The following is an 18,131-nucleotide window of genomic DNA, read 5'->3' as shown; positions in this document are numbered from 1 at the left end:
AATAAGTGAGATTTGAGCACAATTCTGTAACAGAACAGAAATCATACCTGGCTCTGCTTGTTGGAAAAAAGGAAGGCTCCTGAAAATAGCTGGTATTTGCCAATCGTATTTGCCAAATGAAGGCACAAAGTAAGGACTGACTGGCAAGGCTAAGGGAACAGTGGGGTCACAGGGAAGGAATGGAGAAAGGGCAGGAAATGTTCGGGACGGTGATACTCAGGGCAGGAGGTGGGGATGGACATTGATCACAACTGAGATCCGACAAAGGCTGGAGTCATCGTTGACATAGGCCTTCTTTGAAATAAGAGAAACCATAACCTCATGGATGCTTTTCTTTCCAGCTGAATGTTAGCTCCACCTGTGAGCACAGGGATGCAAATGTTTTGAAGCCTCCATCTAGTTGAAGCTCTGGGGAACACCCCATGGGGTAGTCAACCTCCACTTGAGTATTTTCTTTGAGCTCCTGAAGGTTTTCTTCTGCCCCAGAGCAAACCAGGGCTGGCTTAGAGCCAGCGTGCAGCACGCCTCCTCTGAATTCAACCCTGACAGTTCTTCCTTCCCATCAGGCCATGATAGACAACAGCTAATTCCCTCTTGGGATTCAAGGAGCTATATGTAACACCCAAGTACTGTCAAATTCCGAAAACAAAACCAGCATTATTCTATTATGAACAAATGTATCACTGAGAAGGCGGGGGAGGCCAGTGTTCATCAAGGAACAAATCCTATCATCTCAAAGAGACAGACAGAGCAGCCTTACTCCTCTCAGAAGCAACCACTGACACCAGAAGAGACCTGGAGCCTGGAGCCCAACAACCGCATTCCCACACAAGCGGTCCCCATGTTACAGTCAGAGACCCACTGAGGGGAAGATGCCACCCAGGATTGTCGGCCAGAGGCTATTTCTACTCTGAGGTGGAGTTGTTTCTGGGTGAGGCTCGGACACCCCACAGTCTGCCCCCCAGGTACCCCCTGGTGCTCTGGGCAGAGTAGGACTCAGCCCTCCTACTGATCTGAGCTCCTGAGCCCTGACCTCTGACATCCCCACCCACCAGTGGCCCGGAGAGGAGAAAGAAAGGAAAAACAGGGTCGGGAGCAGAGAACAATTGAAAAGCTTTGCTCCAGCCTGGCTCAGGTTCACGAAACTGTTGTCTGAAGGACATGTGGCAGGGTGGTGGCTTGCAGCCCTCCAGTCAAGGGAATACCATGGGGCTTCAGGGGAGCTGCTCATGGCTAACTGCCCCCCTACTACTCAACACTGACCAGCAGGAGGTGCCAAACACCTATCTGCACTCCCGGCAGCCACCTCTGCAGCACAGCTCCTCAGTCAGCTCCCTCTGCTTCTGCTGGGCAGTCTGGAAGAAGCTGTTGATCTCAGAACATTGCTCATCTCTTTCTTCAAATTCACCCAATAAAGAAAGCCAAACACTGGAACAGGCTGGGGAGACACTCCTGCCTTTTCATCTTTGCTATACTAATCAGTAGAAATATATCTGTAATCATTTGATTTATGAGTCTGTTGAACCATTCCTCAGTATGGAGGCCAATTTCAATGACTTTCAGAGATAGACTTTTTACATTATTAGGAAGCCCCCCAAACATTGTCTACCACCCCTCCAACTCCCAGCCCCACCCCCGGCAACTCTATGCCCACTGGTGATTTTATAGTTGTCTGACCCTGGGAACTAGCATAATCACAGAGTGGGACACTGTTGATGGGCTGCAGAGTCTTCATGCCTACAGAGAGGTCCCTTCCATACTGGTAGACACCGACATGTTCCATCAGTTCTTCAGAGCATACTATACACTCCTTTCCTCCTCCAGAGCAACTACCACCCAACACACATTGTCATTTTTCGGTCACTAAGTCGTGTCTGACTCCGTGACCCCATGGACTGTATGTAGCATACCAGACTCCTTTGTCCTTCACTATCTCCCAGAGTTTGCTCAAATTCATGTCCACTGAGCCGGTGATGCTATCTAACCAACCATCTTTTATCCTCTGCTGCCCCCTTCTCCTTTTGCCCTCAATCTTTCCCAGCATCAGGGTCTTTTCCAGTGAGTCTGCTCTTCACATCGGGTGGCCAAAGAATTGGAGCTTCAGCTTCAGCAACAATTCTTCCAATAGCACTTCCCAGGCAAGAATACTGGAGTGGTTTGCCATTTCCTTCTCCAGGGGATCTTCATGACCCAGGGATTGAACTCGAGTCTCCTACATTGGCAAGCAGATTCTTTTCTACTGAGCCACCAGGGCAGCCCCCCCAACACACATACAACCCACCAAATCTTGTCTCTGGAATAGCCAATTCCCTCCAACCCTGACTTTCTACCTGTAAGTCAGCCCTGTGAGGTTCTTCCTCTCTCCTTAACTCAAAGTTCGATCCCTCCTTGTTAAACACAGTTGGGATACAAAATATAAAATACAGGTTTGCATATTCAAAGAGAATATTTTTATTTGACCATGTGAAGAATTTTGGAAATGACAGTACATTCAATATAAGCAATTTTAATACTGCCATCTTTTTTTTTTAAATACTGCCATCTTACATTTCAAAGAGGCAGTAGAGAAAAGAGTATCATGGGTATTTTTATTACAGAGAAATGGTTTACCACAGCCCTCAAGAAACTGCATGGGGAGTCACCATGAGGATAAAAGTTGAAAAAACTCTCATTCCTGCAGCTCTGAGAATCCTTAGGTGGTGCCTGTGGAGGCAGGTGGTGGCCGTGGAGACTGGAAAACAGTACAGACGTGTTCCATGGTCTGTTGCTGCCATCTTCTTTTGGTCTAGTGTAAAAAGAGAAGGTGAAAAATCTGTCAAAAATTAATGGCTCCATGCTATGCTAAATAATGGTGCCTCGAGCTGCAAAACCCAGGGCTTTCAATAAAGAAAAACAAAACTGCTTAGAAGCAGTCAGGAGGAACACTGGGCCATATTCCCTTAGGGTTACATCCTCCTCAGTGTTCCCAGATGTCAAGACAGTATCTAGCCCACCTCTTAGGAACAGATATCCCTGTCCTCCCGCTTCTCTTTCCTCTGGCTTCCTTGAGCCCTGCCATTCCCACATCAACTCTCAGTTCCAGAGTCTGCTTACACATTAGCCCCAGAGGGCTAAGAGCTGGGATGTGCCGCGCCTTCCTAAGTGCCAGGAGTCAATGTGGACAAGGAGACGAAACAGAAAAGACTGAGTGTGTGCATGCGTGCGTGCTCAGTCGCCCAGTCATGTTCGACTCTATGATCCGATGGACTGCAGCCCGCCAGAATCCTCTGTCCATGGGATTCTCCAGGCAAGAATACCGGAGGGGATTGCCATGCCCTCCTCCAGGGGATCCTCCCCACCAAGGGACTGAACCCAGGTCTCATGTTTCCTGTATTGGCAGGCAGATTCTTTACCACTGCATCACCTGGGAAAGACTGAGTATTTACCTTATATTCACAATGCCACCGCGGTTCTTTTGTGCTATGACATTTGAGAACATTTCAAGGTAAGAAGTGATTCCTAGTATAAAGTAAAATGTATTTTTAATCAGAAAACATTTTTCATACATTATTTATGGTACTTAAAAATATCATGTCAAAAATTACTTTTGCTCTTTTCTGAAAATATTTAAACATTATATAACACAAAATGATACTTTGAATACTTTGATACTTCATCTATGTTATCAAACTAGAAGATGTGTGTGTGAGCTTGTGTGTGTTCCTGTTTACATACGCTTTCGGGTGCAAATATTATATAAGCAGTACTCACACCTACACAATGACATAATGTAATAAAAAGCTCATGTAATATCCACAGAACAACACTGTATCTGCATCATAAAAGCCCTCCTCCTGCATACTTGTTTTTTAAATGGGGCTTATTTTACGTTATGAGATATGCACATATTGTTAGCAGTTCTAATACATACTTACCTGAGTGTCTTGGTTTATTTAAGGAAAAAAGAAAGACATGTTGTGATCAATAACATGATGCTTGAAAAGGATCACTCGTATATAATTGAGAAGTGGGACTGATTTGGTCAAAAGCATCAGTCAAGCTATATTAAACATATTTTAACATAAACTGATTTTAGAATTGTGAGTGAAACAAAGAAAAGCATTTTCTATGCTGAGCATAACTTATACCATTTATTCATGAGCACAATCTTCGAACCAACTATATTGCAAATAAGGAAATAACTAGAGTATTTAAACTCACCCATTTAATATGTTTTTAAATACTTTAGCTTCTTTCAGCTTCTCTAAGTTTGTTTTGTGCTTCAGTTTCTTCTGTTCCCCCAAAGTTGAAGGCAACTCCAAAATCACTGTCACATCCTCATCTGCATACTAGGGCCTCTCGTGGGTTATGTGCTATGAAGTAACATAATCAGCTTTTCAGTTCAAATTTATTTTATAGCTAACATTTAAATTCAGTTTAGAATTAATGTGGGAAATCCAAAGAATATTACCATTCTTAAATATGTGAAAAATTTACATGTGAAGAAATATTCCTTCTCATGAAGTTAAGTTTCAAAACTCTTACCTAGGGATGTGCTCAAGACAATCACCAACAGTATCGCTCCCTCCCAGCTCACGGTCTAGCAGTCACAGCTTACTATTACAGAGTTTGGAATGTTTGGGGAGAAATATTACTGTAGGTTAAAACCTAGAAAAATTCACATAAGTAGTTGAATGATAAAGATTTTACCCTAGCTGTTGTGTCCATAGGACAGATCCTGACTATTATTTTTGCACCCAAGCTAGAAATCAGCGCTTCATTCTGGCAGTTATTTTAAGGGCCACACTCTGACGATATGCACGTACAGTCTTTTCATCACAAAATTTAGAAAAGTTAAAAACAGATATAATGTACTAATTTAAAATATACTGTCTTAGAGGAGCCTGGTGTGCTACAGTCCATGGGGAGAATCACAGATTTCATACGTGTGATGGAATATATGATTCTATATAATATAGAGCTGAAGTATGTAAAAATTATTCAGGAAGCTGGATGTGTTGTATTTATACAACACAAATATGATCACATATAATAAAGTGATATATAATAATTAGAAATTAAAATATACTGTCTTTCATGTATCAGTTCAGTTCATTTGCTCAGTCGTGTCTGACTCTTTGTGATCCCATGGACCTGCAGCACACCAGGCCTCCCTGTCCATCACCAACTCTCGGAGCTTGTTCAGACTCATGACCATTGAGTTGGTGATGCCACCCAACCATCTCATCCTCTGTCGTCCCCTTCTCCTCCTGCCTTCAACCTTTGCCAGCATCAGGGTCTTTTCCAATGAGTCAGTTTTCTGCATCAGGTGGCCAAAGGATTGGATTTTCAGCTTCAGCATCAGTCCTTCCAGTGAATATTCAGGACTGATTTACTTTAGGATTGACTGGTTTGATCTCTCTTTCATATATACTGAAAATCATGTATGAACACTAAATTAAATGTTGATATTTAGCCTCTTACCTTCTGAGATGGTCCACACTCTGTGGAGTGTCTCTCCCAGGGCTGCTCTCCATCTTTTCAGATGGGTCACATTCTATCTATGGAATGTGCACCTCTCTAAATAAATCCCCTTCTTACCTATCACTGTGTCTCTCACTGAATTCTTTCTATGACAAGGCATAAGAACTTGAGCTTCACTCAACTGACACCAGTTCTGGTTCTGGAGGATCTAAAGCTCCTACCCAGGTAGAGGATGGAATGATGACGCCGACCCTCCTGACTTCAGTCAACTAAAGCTTGGACTCTGTTGACCCTTGCCCCAATTCTATGCTGAATTCCCCTCTGCTCAAGCCCCTTCATGAATATGCACATACTCCTGGTTTAAAAATTATCCCCCTCAAAAAAATTAGCCAATTTTACAGTTCAGGGAGGAACTCCTTTGGAAAAAGATCCTTTTTCTCCTTCTTTGGGGCAAGTAATAAATCCTTCCTTCTCCCCACTGCCCTCCCACAAATTTGTATTTCTTTACATCAAAGATTCCTCAATATAAAAGTGATACTGGTAGAAATTTAAAGTGCACTTCAAATAATTCTTCTATCAAGGATCTATTTTGGCAGTGCAGTGGTTCTTGGAGTATGGTCCGTGGGCCCCAAGAGGGGCTCCAGGATTGTTTCAAGTGGCCCATGAGGTCAAAACTATTTTTATAATACTACTACTAATACCAGATTAAATAAGTTTACCTTCTAAATTCTAAAGAATTCACAGAATTACTATTGACCCTTGAACAACATTTAGGTTAGAGGTGCCCATTGTCTGTGCAGTCAAAAATCCAAGTATAAATTAACTTGGCCCTCGATGGAAGCAGTTCTGCATCCATGGATTCACCCACCTTTGGATCCGATTGCGTAGTACTGTTGTATTTACTATTGAAAAAATCCACCTGTAAGTGGACCGACACAGTTCAGTCATGTTGTTCAAGGGTCAACTGTACATGTGTTTTTAATTTTTTTCTTCTACATTCTAAAGAATGCACAATGCAATTTTCCAGAAGCTACAGGTGGTGATGCTGCCAAGTGGTTTTACTTGCCAATACTTTTGCACCATTAGTGCAAATATCAACATAGTGAAAAGGACAAAGAACATCTCATTATTATGAACTTAGTTTTGGACTTGCAAACGCTCGAAAAGACTCTCTGGTTCCCACCAGAGGGCTCCACATTCCACACTTTGAAAACTGCAGTATTAGGGTAATGAATCTTAACAGCAGGTGACAGAAGGTACAATTTAGCATCTTCAAATTAATCCTAGTCATAATTTAAGATATTTTGAGTTATAAAATATAATCCTGGATTAGGCAAAACCTTCTCAGACATATTACAAAACTACAAGCAACAAGAGAAAAAATAAATTGGAATTCACAAAAACTTTTATGCTTCAAAGGTTTAGTTCAGATCAGTCGTTCAGTCATGTCAGACTCTTTGCAATCCCAGGCACTGCAGCACACCAGGCTTCCCTGTCCATCATTAACTCCTGGAGCCTGCTCAAACTCATGTCCATTGAGTTGGTGATGCCATCCAACCATCTCATCCTCTGTCGTCCCCTTCTCCTCCTGCACTCAATCTTTCCCAGCATCACAGGGTCTTTTCCAATTAGTTCTTTGCATCAAGTATTGGAGTTTCAGCTTCAGCATCAGTCCTTCCAGTGAACACCCAGGACTGAACTCCTTTAGGATGGACTGGTTGGAGCTCCTTGCAATCCAAGGGACTCTCAAGATTCTTCTCCAACACCACAGTTCAAAAGCATCAATTCTTCAGCGCTCAGCTTTCTTTATGGTCCAACTCTCACATCCATCCATGACTACTGGAAAAACCATAGCTTTGACTAGATGGACCTTCAAAGGTTACCATCAAGTAAAAAAACAACCCACAGAATGGGAAAAAATACATATGTCTGATAAGCGACCTGTATCCAGAATATATAAAAACTCTTATAGTAAGACAAATAATCAAACTTGAAATGAGTAAAAGAACTGAACAGACATTTCTTCAAAGAAGAGATACAGTTAATAAGCACATGAAAAAATAGTGAATATCATGAACCATCAGGGAAATGTAAATCAAAACCCCAATGACATACAATTTCATATCCATTAGGATGGCTATAACTGAAAAGACAGATAACAAGTATTGACAAGGTTGTGAAGAAATTGAAAAACTCACATATTACTGTGGGAATGTAAAATAGTACAGTCACTTTGGAAAGGAGTGTGGGAATTTCCTCAAATAAAAGGAGTTGCCATATGATCTAGCAATTCCACTCCTAGATATATACCCAAGAGAAATAAAAACATATATCCACACAAAGACCTATAAATGAAGGCTCAAACAGTCAGAAGATGGAAACAATGCAAATCTCTATCAACTGATGACTGGATAAAAAAATGTATCACCATACAATTGAATATTATTCAGCTATAAAAAGGAGTGAAGTACTAGTATATGCTACATTATAGATAAGCCTTTTTGAAAACATCATGGTAAGTGAAGGAAGCCAGTCACAAAAGATCAAATATTATTTCATTTATATGAGATGAGATGTTCTGAATAGGTGGACCTATGAAGAAAGTAGATTGTTACATAGGGTTGGGGCAGAGGAGAGTGAGAGAACGCTGAGTGACTACTAATGAGTATGGGGTTTCTTTTGGGAGTGATAAAAATGTTCTAAAATTGATTATGACAATGGTTGCAAAACTCTTTGAACATACAAAAAGCCACTGAATAGTACATTTTTTAGAAAGATTTACTTATTTTATATTATGGCTGTGGTGAGTCTTCATTGCTGTGTGTGGGCTCTCTCTAGTTGGGATGAGAGTTGGGGTGCAAAGGCTTCTCACTGCAACTGGTTTCTCTTGTGGAGTGTGGGCCCTAGGGCACAGGGGCTCAGGAGCTCCGGCTCCCGGGCTCTAGAGCATAGGATCAGTAGTTGAGGGGCATGGGCTCTGTTGCTCAGTGGCATGTGGGATCTTCCCGGAGCAGGGATTGAACCCTTGTCCCCTGCACTGGCAGGCAGATTCTTAACCAGTGGACCATCAGGGAAGCCCTAAACTGTACATTTTTAAAAGTGCCTTTTACAGTATGTGAATTATACCAAAATGAAACTGTTACATGCACACACAAGTCAGTGCCCTTATTATGACTTTAAGACTCTACATGACCTACCCCTAACATTCTAACCTCATTTCCCACTATCAATCCCTTCCTTTCTCCACACTAAACTTTGCCGCAAAGATGCTATCAGGCATGCTGTCACCTCTGGTCTTTTGCATTTGGTTTTTCCTCTGCTTAAAATGTTCTTCTTTCAGATATGTAAATTCTCCCATTCCTTTCAAGCTTTTACCAAAAAATTACTTTCCAAATGAGATCTTCAACTCTTATCGAAATGAAAATTTCAACCCTCTCTGACATACCTTATCAATCTCCATTCTGCTTTTTTCTCTCTAGCATTTCCTATTATCTAAAATGTCAGATATTCTATTTCTTTATTTCTTGTCTTATTATTTTTATTGAATAAAAAGTTCACTTAAAGTACTATATTAGTTTCAGGTATCAGTTCAGTTCAGTTCAGTCGCTCAGTCATGTCCAACTCTTTGCAACCTGAAGGACTTCAGCACACCAGGCTTTCCTGTCCATCACCAACTCCCAGACCCTACTCAAACTCATGTCCATACAAAAATCTCATCCTCTGTCATCCCCTTCTCCTTCTGCCTTCAATTTTTCCCAGAATTTGGGTCTTTTCCAATGAGTCAGTTCTCTGTATCAGGTGTTCAAAGTATTGGAGTTCTTCAGCATCAGTCCTTCCAACAAATATTTAGGTCTGATTTCCTGTAGGATTGGCTGGTTTGATCTTTTTGCAGTCCAAGGGACTTTCAAAACTCTTCTCCAACATTACACTTCAAAAGTATTCGGTGCTCAGCTTTTTTTATAGTCCAACTACTGGAAAAAACCATAGCTTTGACTAGACAGACTTTTGTCAGCAAAGTAATGTCTCTTTTTAATATGCTATCTAGGTTTCTCATAGTTTTTCTTTCAAGAAGCAAGCATTTTTTATTTTCATGGCTGCAGTCGCCATCTGCATTGATTGTGGAGCCGAAAAAATGTCTGTCACTGTTTCCATTGTTTCCCCATCTATTTGCTGTGAAATGACGGGACCAGACGCCATGATCTTAGTTTTCTGAATGTTGAGTTTTTTAATGTTGAGTTCTGAATGTGGAGTGAAAAAGCCAACTTTTTCACTCTCCTCTTTCATTTTGATCAAGAGGCTCTTTAGTTCTTCAAGTTCTGCCATGTAAGAGAGGTGTCATCTGCATATCTGAGGTTATTTATATTTCTCCCAGCAATCTTGATTCCAGCTTGTGCTTCACCCAGCCAGGCATTTTGCATGGTCTACTCTGCATATAAGTTAAATAAGCAGGGTGACAATATACCGCCTTGATGTACTCCTTTTCCTATTTGGAAACAGTCTGGTGTTCCATGTCCAGTTCTAACTGTTGTTTCCTGACCTGCATACAGATTTCTCAAGAGGCAGGTTAGGTGGTCTGGTATTCCCATCTCTTTCAGAATTTTCCACAGTTTATTGTGATCCACACAGGCAAAGGTTTTGGTACAGTCAATAAGGCAGAAATAGATGTTTTTCTTGCCTTTTCGATGATCCAGCAAATGCTGGCAATTTCATCTCTGGTTCCTCTGCCTTTTCTAAAACCAGCTTGAACATTTGGAAGTTCACGGTTCACATATTGCTGAAGTGTGGCTTGGAGAATTTTGAGCATTACTTTGCTAGCGTGTGAGATGAATGCAATTGTGTGGGAGTTTGAGCATTCTTTGGCATTGCCTTTCTTTGGGATTGGAATGAAAAGTGACCTTTTCCAGTCCTGGGGCCACTGCTGAGGTTTCCAAATTTGCTGACATATTGAGTGCAGCACTTTCACAGCACCATCTTTTAGGATTTGAAATAGCTCAACTGGAATTCCATCACCTCCACTAGCTTTGTTCCTAGTGATGCTTCCGAAGGCCCACTTGACTTCATATTCCAGGATGTCTGGCTTTAGGTGAGTGATTACACCATGGTGATTATCTGGGTCATGACGATCTTTTTTGTACAATTCCTCTGTGTATTCTTGCCACTTCTTCTGAATATCTTCTGCTTCTGTTAGGTCCCTACCATTTCTGTCCTTTATTGAGCCCATCTTTGCATGACATGTTCCTTGGTATCTCTAATTTTCTTGAAGAGATCTCTAGTCTTTCCCATTCTATTGTTTTCCTCTATTTCTTTGCACTGATGACTGAGGAAGGCTTTTGTATCTCTCCTTGCTATGCTTTGGAACTCTGTATTCAAATATGTATATCTTTCCTTTTCTCCTTTGCCTTTTGCTTCTCTTCTTTTCACAGCTATTTGTAAGGCCTCCTCAGACAACCATTTTGCCTTTTTGCATTTCTTTTTCTTGGGGATGGTCTTGATCCCTGTCTCCTGTACAATGTCACGAACCTCCATCCATAGTTCTTCAGGCACTCTATCAGATCTAATTCCTTGAATCTATTTGTCACTTCCCTGGTGGCTCAGAGGTTAAAGCATCTGCCTGCAATGCGGGAGACCTGGGTTCAAACCCTGGGTTGGGAATATCCCCCCGAGAAGGAAATGGCAACCCACTCCAGTATTCCTGCCTGGAGAATCCCATGGACGGAGGAGCCTAGTGGGCTATAGTCCACGGGGTCGTAAAGAGTCAGACACGACTGAACTACTTCACTCATTCCACTGTATAACTGTAAGGGATATGATTTATGTCATACCTGAATGGTCTAGTGGTTTTCCCTACTTTCTTCAATTTAAGTCTGAATTTGGCATTAAGGAGTTCATGATCTGAGCCACAGTCAGCTCCCGGTCTTGTTTTTGCTGACTGTACAGAGCTTCTCTCTCTTTGGCTGCAAAGAATATAATCAGTCTGATTTTGGTGTTGACCATCTGGTGATGTCCATGCGTAGAGTCTTCTTTTGTGTTGTTGGAAGAGGGTGTTTGCTATGACTAATGCGTTCTCTTGGCAAAACTATTAGCCTTTGCCCTGCTTCACTCTGTACAACAAGGCCAAATTTGCCTGTTACTCCAGGTATTTCTTAATCTACTTTTGCATTCCAGTCCCCTATAATGAAAAGGACATCGTTTTTTGGGTGTTACTTCTAAAAGGTTTTGTAGGTGTTCACAAAACCGTTCAATGTCAGCTTCTTCAGCATTACTGGTTGGGGCATTGACTGTGATATTGAATTGGATTAGCGTGATATAGAATGGTTTGCCTTGGAAATGAACAGAGATCATTCTGTCGTTTTTGAGATTGCAGCCAAGTAACGCATTTCGGACTCTTTTCTTGACTATGAGGGCTACTCACTTTCTTCTAAGGGATTCCTGCCCAGAGTAGTAGACATAATGGTCATCTGAGTTCAATTCACCCATTCCAGTCCATTTTAGTTCGCTGATTCCTAGAATGTCGATGTTCACTCTTGTCATCTCCCGTTTGACCACTTCCAATTTGCCTTGATTCACGGACCTAACATTCCAGGTCCCTACGCAATATTGCTCTTTACAGCATTGGACCTTGCTTCCATCACCAGTCACATCCACAACTAGGTGTCGTGTTTGCTTTGGCTCTGTCTCTTCATTCTTTCTGGAGTCATTTCTCCACTGCTCTCCAGTAGCATATTGGGCACCTACCGACCTGGGGAGTTCATCTTTCAGTGTCCTATCTTTTTGTCTTTTCATACTGTTCATGGGTTTCTCAGGCAAGAATCCTGAAGTGGTATCAGTTCAGTTCAGTCGCTCAGTCGTGTCCAACTCTTTGCCACCCCATGAACTGCAGCACACCAGGCCTCCCTTTCCATCACCAACTCCCGGAGTCCATTGAAACCCATGTCTATTGAGTCGGTGATGCCATCCAACCATCTCATCCTCTGTCGTCCCCTTCTCCTCCTGCCTTCAATCTTTCCCAGCATCAGGGTCTTTTCCAGTGAGTCAGCTGTTCTAATCAGGTGGCAAAGGTATTGGAGTTTCAGCTTCAACATTAGTCCCTCCAATTAACACCCAGGACTAATCTCCTTTAGGATGAACTGGTTTGATCTCCTTGCAGTCCAGGGGACTCTCAAGAGTCTTCTCCAACAACACAGTTCTAAAGCACCAATTCTTCGGCGCTCAGCTTTCTTTATAGTCCAACTCTCACATCCATATATGACTCCTGGAAAAACTATAGCCTTGACTAGACGGACCTTTGTTGGCAAAGTAATGTTTCTGCTTTTTAATATGCTGTCTGGGTTGGTCATAACTTTCCTTCCAAGGAGCAAGCGTCTTTTAATTTCATGGCTGCAATCACCATCTGCAGTGAGTTTGGAGCCCCCAAAAATAAAGTCTGACACTGTTTTCCCATCTGTTTTCCATGAAATGATGGGACCGTATGCCAGGATCTTCGTTTTCTGAATGTTGAGCTTTAAGCCAACTTTTTCACTCTCCTCTTTCACTTTCATCAAGAGGCTTTTGAGTTCCTCTTCACTTTCTGCCATAAGGGTGGTGTCATCTGCATATCTGAGGTTATTGGTATTTCTCCCGGCAATCTTGATTCCAGCTTGTGCTTCTTCCAGCCCAGCGTTTCTCATGATGTACTCTGCATAGAAGTTAAATAAGCAGGGTGAGGATATACAGCCTTGACGTACTCCTTTTCCTATTTGGAACCAGTTGTTCCATGTCCACAAGTGGTATACTACACTGTAATTAGAAGATAATGGGTATAATTCCCCTGCTATACAGTGTATCTTTACTGTTTATTTTATACACAGTAGTTTGTACCTGTTAATCCCATACCCCCAGTTTATCCTTCCCCACTTCCCTCTCCCCGTTGGTAACCACAAGTTTGTTTTCTCTGTGAGTCTGTTTGTTTTGCACATATTCATTTGTATTTTTTAGATTCCACAAAAAAGTGGTATCACATGGTATCTGTCTTTCTCTGACTTATTTCACTAAGCATAATATTCTTCTATGTCCATCCACACAGCTGTAAATGGCAGAATTTCATTCTATTTTATGACTGAGTAATATTCCATTCTATATATATATGCCACATTTTCCTAAACCAATCATTCGTTAATGGGAACTTGGATTGCTTCCAAGTCTTGGCTATTGTAAATAGTTTGGCTCTGAACATTGGGGAATATTTATCTTTTTGAATTATGGTTTTCTTTGGGTACAAGCCCAGGAATGGGATTGCTAGGTTGTATGTCAGTTCTACTTTTAGTTTTTCAGGAATCTCCATACTGTCTTCCAGTGCGAAGAAATAGAGGAAAACAACAGAATGGGAAAGACTAAAGATCTCTTCAAGAAAATTAGAGATACCAAGGGAACATCTCATGCAAAGATGGGCTCAATAAAGGACAGAAATGGTATGGACCTAACAGAAGCAGAAGATATTCAGAAGAGGTGGCATGTAAACACAGAAGAACTGTACAACAAAGATCTTCATGACCCAGATAATCACGATGGTGTGATCACCCACCTAGAGCCAGACATCCTGGAAGGTGAAGTCAAGTGGGCCTTCGGAAGCATCACTATGAACAAAGATAGTGGAGGTGATGGAATTCCAGTTGAGCTATTTCAAATCCTAAAAGATGATGCTGTGAAAGTGCTACACTCAATGTGTCAGGATATTTAGAAAACTCAGCAGTGGCCACTGGACTGGAAAAGGTCACTTTTCATTCCAATCCCAAAGAAAGGTAATGCCAAAGAATGCTCAAACTCCCGCACAATTGCACTCATCTCACACGCTAACAAAGAAATGCTCAAAATTCTCCAAGCCACACTTCAGCAATGCGTGAACCATTAACTTCCAGATAGTCAAGCTAGTTTTAGAAAAGGCAGAGGAACCAGAGATCAAATTGCCAACATCTGCTGGATCATCGAAAAAGCAAGAGAGTTCCAGAAAAACATCTATTTCTGCTTTATTGACTATGCCAAAGCCTTTGCCTGTGTGGACCACAATAAACTGTGGAAAATTCTGAAAGAGATAGGAATACCAGACCACCTGACCTGCCTCTTGAGAAATCTGTATGCAGGTCAGGGAGCAACAGTTAGAACTGGACTTGGAACACCAGACTGTTTCCAAACAGGAAAAGGAGTACATCAAGGTGGTATATCCTCACCCTGCTTATTTAACTTACATGCAGAGTACATCATGAGAAACACTGGGCTGGGTGAAGCACAAGCTGGAATCAAGATTGCTGGGAGAAATATCAATAACCTCACATATGCAGATGATACCACCCTTATGGCAGAAAGTGAAGCAGAACTAAAGAGCCTCTTGAAAGTTAAAGAGGAGAATGTGAAAGTTGGCTTAAAGTTCAACATTCAGAAAACGAAGATCATGGTATCCGGTTCCATCACTTCATGGCAAATATATGGGGAAACAGTGGAAACAGTTTCAGACTTTATTTTTGGGGGCTCAAAAATCACTGCGGATGGCAACTGCAGCCATGAAATTAAAAGACACTTACTCCTAGGAAAGAAAGTTTATGACCAACCTAGACAGCATATTAAAAAGCAGAGATATTACTTTGCCAACAAAGGTCCGTCTAGTCAAGGCTATGGTTTTTCCAGGAGTCATGTATGGACATGAGAGTTGGACTATAAAGAAAGCTGAGTGCCGACGAATTGATGTTTTAGAACTGTGTTGTTGGAGAAGACTCTTGAGAGTCCCCTGGACTGCAAGGAGATCAAACCAGTTCATCCTAAAGGAGATCAGTCCTGGATGTTCATCGGAAGGACTGATGTTGAAGCTGAAATTCCAATACCTTGGCCACCTGATGCGAAGAGCTGACTCACTGGAAAAGACTGATGCTGGGAAAGATTGAGGGCAGGAGGAGAAGGGGACGACAAAGGATCAGATAGTTGGACGGCATCAGCAACTCAGTTGACATGAGTTTGAGTAAACTCCCGGAGTTGGTGATGGACAGGGAGGCCTGGCGTGCTGAAGTCCATGGGGTCGCAAAGAGTGGGACACTACTTTGCAACTCAATAACAACAAACACTGTTTTCCAGTGGCTGCCAACAATTTACATTTCTACCAATAGCGTATAAACGTTCTCTTTTCTCCACATCCTCCCCAACATTTGTTATTTGTAGACTTTTGATGATAGCCATTCTCACAGGTGTGAGGTGACACCTCATTGTGGTTTTGATTTGCATTTCTCTCATGATTAGCAAAGTTGAGCATGTTTTCATGTACCTGTTAGCCATCTGTATGACTTCTCAGGAAAAATGTTAATTTAGGTTCTTCTCATTTTTGATTGGTTTGTTTGCTCTTTGAGTTGTATAAGCTGTTAATATATTTTTTCTTTTTTCTTTTGTTAATATATTTTTAATATTAACCCCTGTCACATCATTTGCAAATATTTTCTCACACTCCATAGTTTTTTTCATTTTGTCAATAGTTTCCTTGCTGTGCAAAATCTTTTTAAGTTTAAATAGGTCTAATTCATTTATTTTTGCTTTTATGTCTTTGCCTTAGGAAACTAATCAAAAAAAATTGCTATGATTTATTTCAAACAGTGTTTTTTTTTTTCTTTTGGAGTTTTATGGATTCTGGTCTTACATGTAGGTCTTTAAAGCATTTTGAGTTTATTTTGCATGTGGTGTTAGGGAATATTCTAACGTCACTATTTTAAATGTAGCTTTCGTTTTCCCAGTACCACTTGTTGAAGAGACTTGTCTTTTCTCCATTATATATTTTTGATACCTTTGTTGTAGATAATTGACCATAGGTGTATGGATTCATTTCTGGGCACAGCATTGACCTATAACTCTGCTTTTTTGTTAGTATCACACTGCTTTGATTACTGGAGCTTAGGAGTATAGTATAAACTCTAAGAGGGTTATCTGACCAGTTTGAAGATGGTTTTAGTATGGTAGATCATAGTAACAATGGTAATGAAGATTAGACATAGACTGAGCTTATTGTTGGCCTTTTTAAAGATGAAAAGCCATAAATTAATCAATCTTATTCTCTCACACTGACATGAGTAAAATGGATTAATAACAGAAATCTAAAAGATGAACTATGGAATGTTTATAATATATATACTCTACTGAGTACATATGTACTGTCCTTTTCAATCCTCACAACAACTCTATAAGGTAGGGTTCTTATCTTCCATATGTTGATAAGGAAGTTGAGATACAAACATATTAGTAGCCATGCTGACATCATAAAGTTGCTAAGTGATGGACTCTTGATTAATATCCAATGCCTGAGCTCTGAGCTATCTTTTCTTGACATCAGATATGGCTAAGACGGATCAGCTTCAAGGTCTACAGTGTTCTTCAAAGTACCCCAATCTCCCCTAAAAACAAGTGTCAAGTTACACACAAGAACTTGGAGGGACAGAAAAGTAATTACGCTGTATGAAAAATACCAATCTTAAAAGGTTACAAACTGTATGATTTTAATTTTTATAACCTTCGTGACAAAATCATACAGATTGAGAACAGATTAGGTGTTGAGTGCAAGGCTTTAATTGTGCAAGAATTGTGCAAGACAATTCTTCCTTCCAACCAAGTGAGGATTGGAGCCACAGGTAGTTTTCTCGTTGCTACCAGAGATATATACACTATATACAATTTTCTACCAATTCCAAAGAACGAAATACGCATTACTTTCTAATTATAAACAAATGTATCAGTGTGGACTCAAGAAGATAGCAATGTGTTCATCAAAGAGCAAATCCAGTCACCTCAAAGGGGATCGACGGTTGATGAATCATTTTCGTACCCCCAGCCCCTACGCGACCCTTCGACACCAAGTAAGACCTGGGCCCCAACGGCCTGTCCTCACCCCTAGTTCATCTCCATATCACACTCAGAGACTCCCTGAGGGGAGGAAATGGCCCAGGTTCACAGACCATGTGAACTGCCACGCCCTGAGTCAGATTCTGGGGGAGATGGGGCCTGGTACTCCCGATAGTCTGGCCCTCACTTGATCGGCTCTGTAGCCTTCCAGAGCTCCGAGGTGAGTGAGGGCCACCACCAGGACCCCACAGCCTCCCCTTCCCCACCTCCTGATGGCCGGTCCTTCCCCTGCTCCCCAGTTAAGTTACCTGTCACAGACCAAAGAGTCTGTAAAGAAACCACATGACGACGCCAAGCAGTTAACCGCCGTTCTAGCTCTGAGCTTGCGGCCCTTGGTGTGTCTGAGCATGCGCTCCTCTCAGCCAATCAGAAGCAAGAGGGAACTGGTGGGCGCCTCTGAGTGGCTAGCCTGAAGGCGCAAGTCTTGCAGCCAATCAGAGCCAAATGGGCTCAGAGGCAGCGGCTCGGTGGGAGTGTGTTCTTTCGTTTGAGGCTGGAAGTTTATCCAGAGCTCCCCAGGAGTAACTTGAGTAGGGGCGGTTGCCTTTTGGCCTGTGAAGGTCAACGAAGAGAGGCAGGTCTTGGGGATTCGTGTGGGGCAAGGGCTACAAGAACATCTAGGCATCTCACCATTGTGCTGTCAGGTTCAGCGCTGTGAATAAAAGGAGGCTGAATATCCGATCCTGAATTCATACTGATTCCTCTGCCATAAATGCCCTTCTTGCTTTCCTACGTAGTTAACTCCAGTTCTTTCAAAGGCCGAT

At 41.7% G+C, this 18,131-nt stretch overlaps 1 long non-coding RNA gene across 1 annotated transcript; it reads right to left on the bottom strand.

The window, feature by feature from the left end:
- Positions 1-2,427: 2,427 nt before the first annotated feature.
- Positions 2,428-17,706, bottom strand: LOC147347981 (uncharacterized). The gene is made up of 4 exons (XR_015150886.1): positions 17,616-17,706; positions 4,201-4,352; positions 3,426-3,498; positions 2,428-2,785 (listed from the first exon to the last, which is right to left on the bottom strand). It is a non-coding gene; the product is annotated as an uncharacterized LOC147347981 (long non-coding RNA).
- Positions 17,707-18,131: the final 425 nt, after the last annotated feature.

This window comes from Bos grunniens, chromosome 22 (genome assembly GCF_055505025.1).
Source record: "Bos grunniens cultivar Pamir isolate PY7600 chromosome 22, Bosgru_T2T1.0, whole genome shotgun sequence".
NCBI classification, from domain to species: domain Eukaryota; kingdom Metazoa; phylum Chordata; class Mammalia; order Artiodactyla; family Bovidae; genus Bos; species Bos grunniens.
This window is presented reverse-complemented; position numbering and strand designations above follow the sequence as displayed.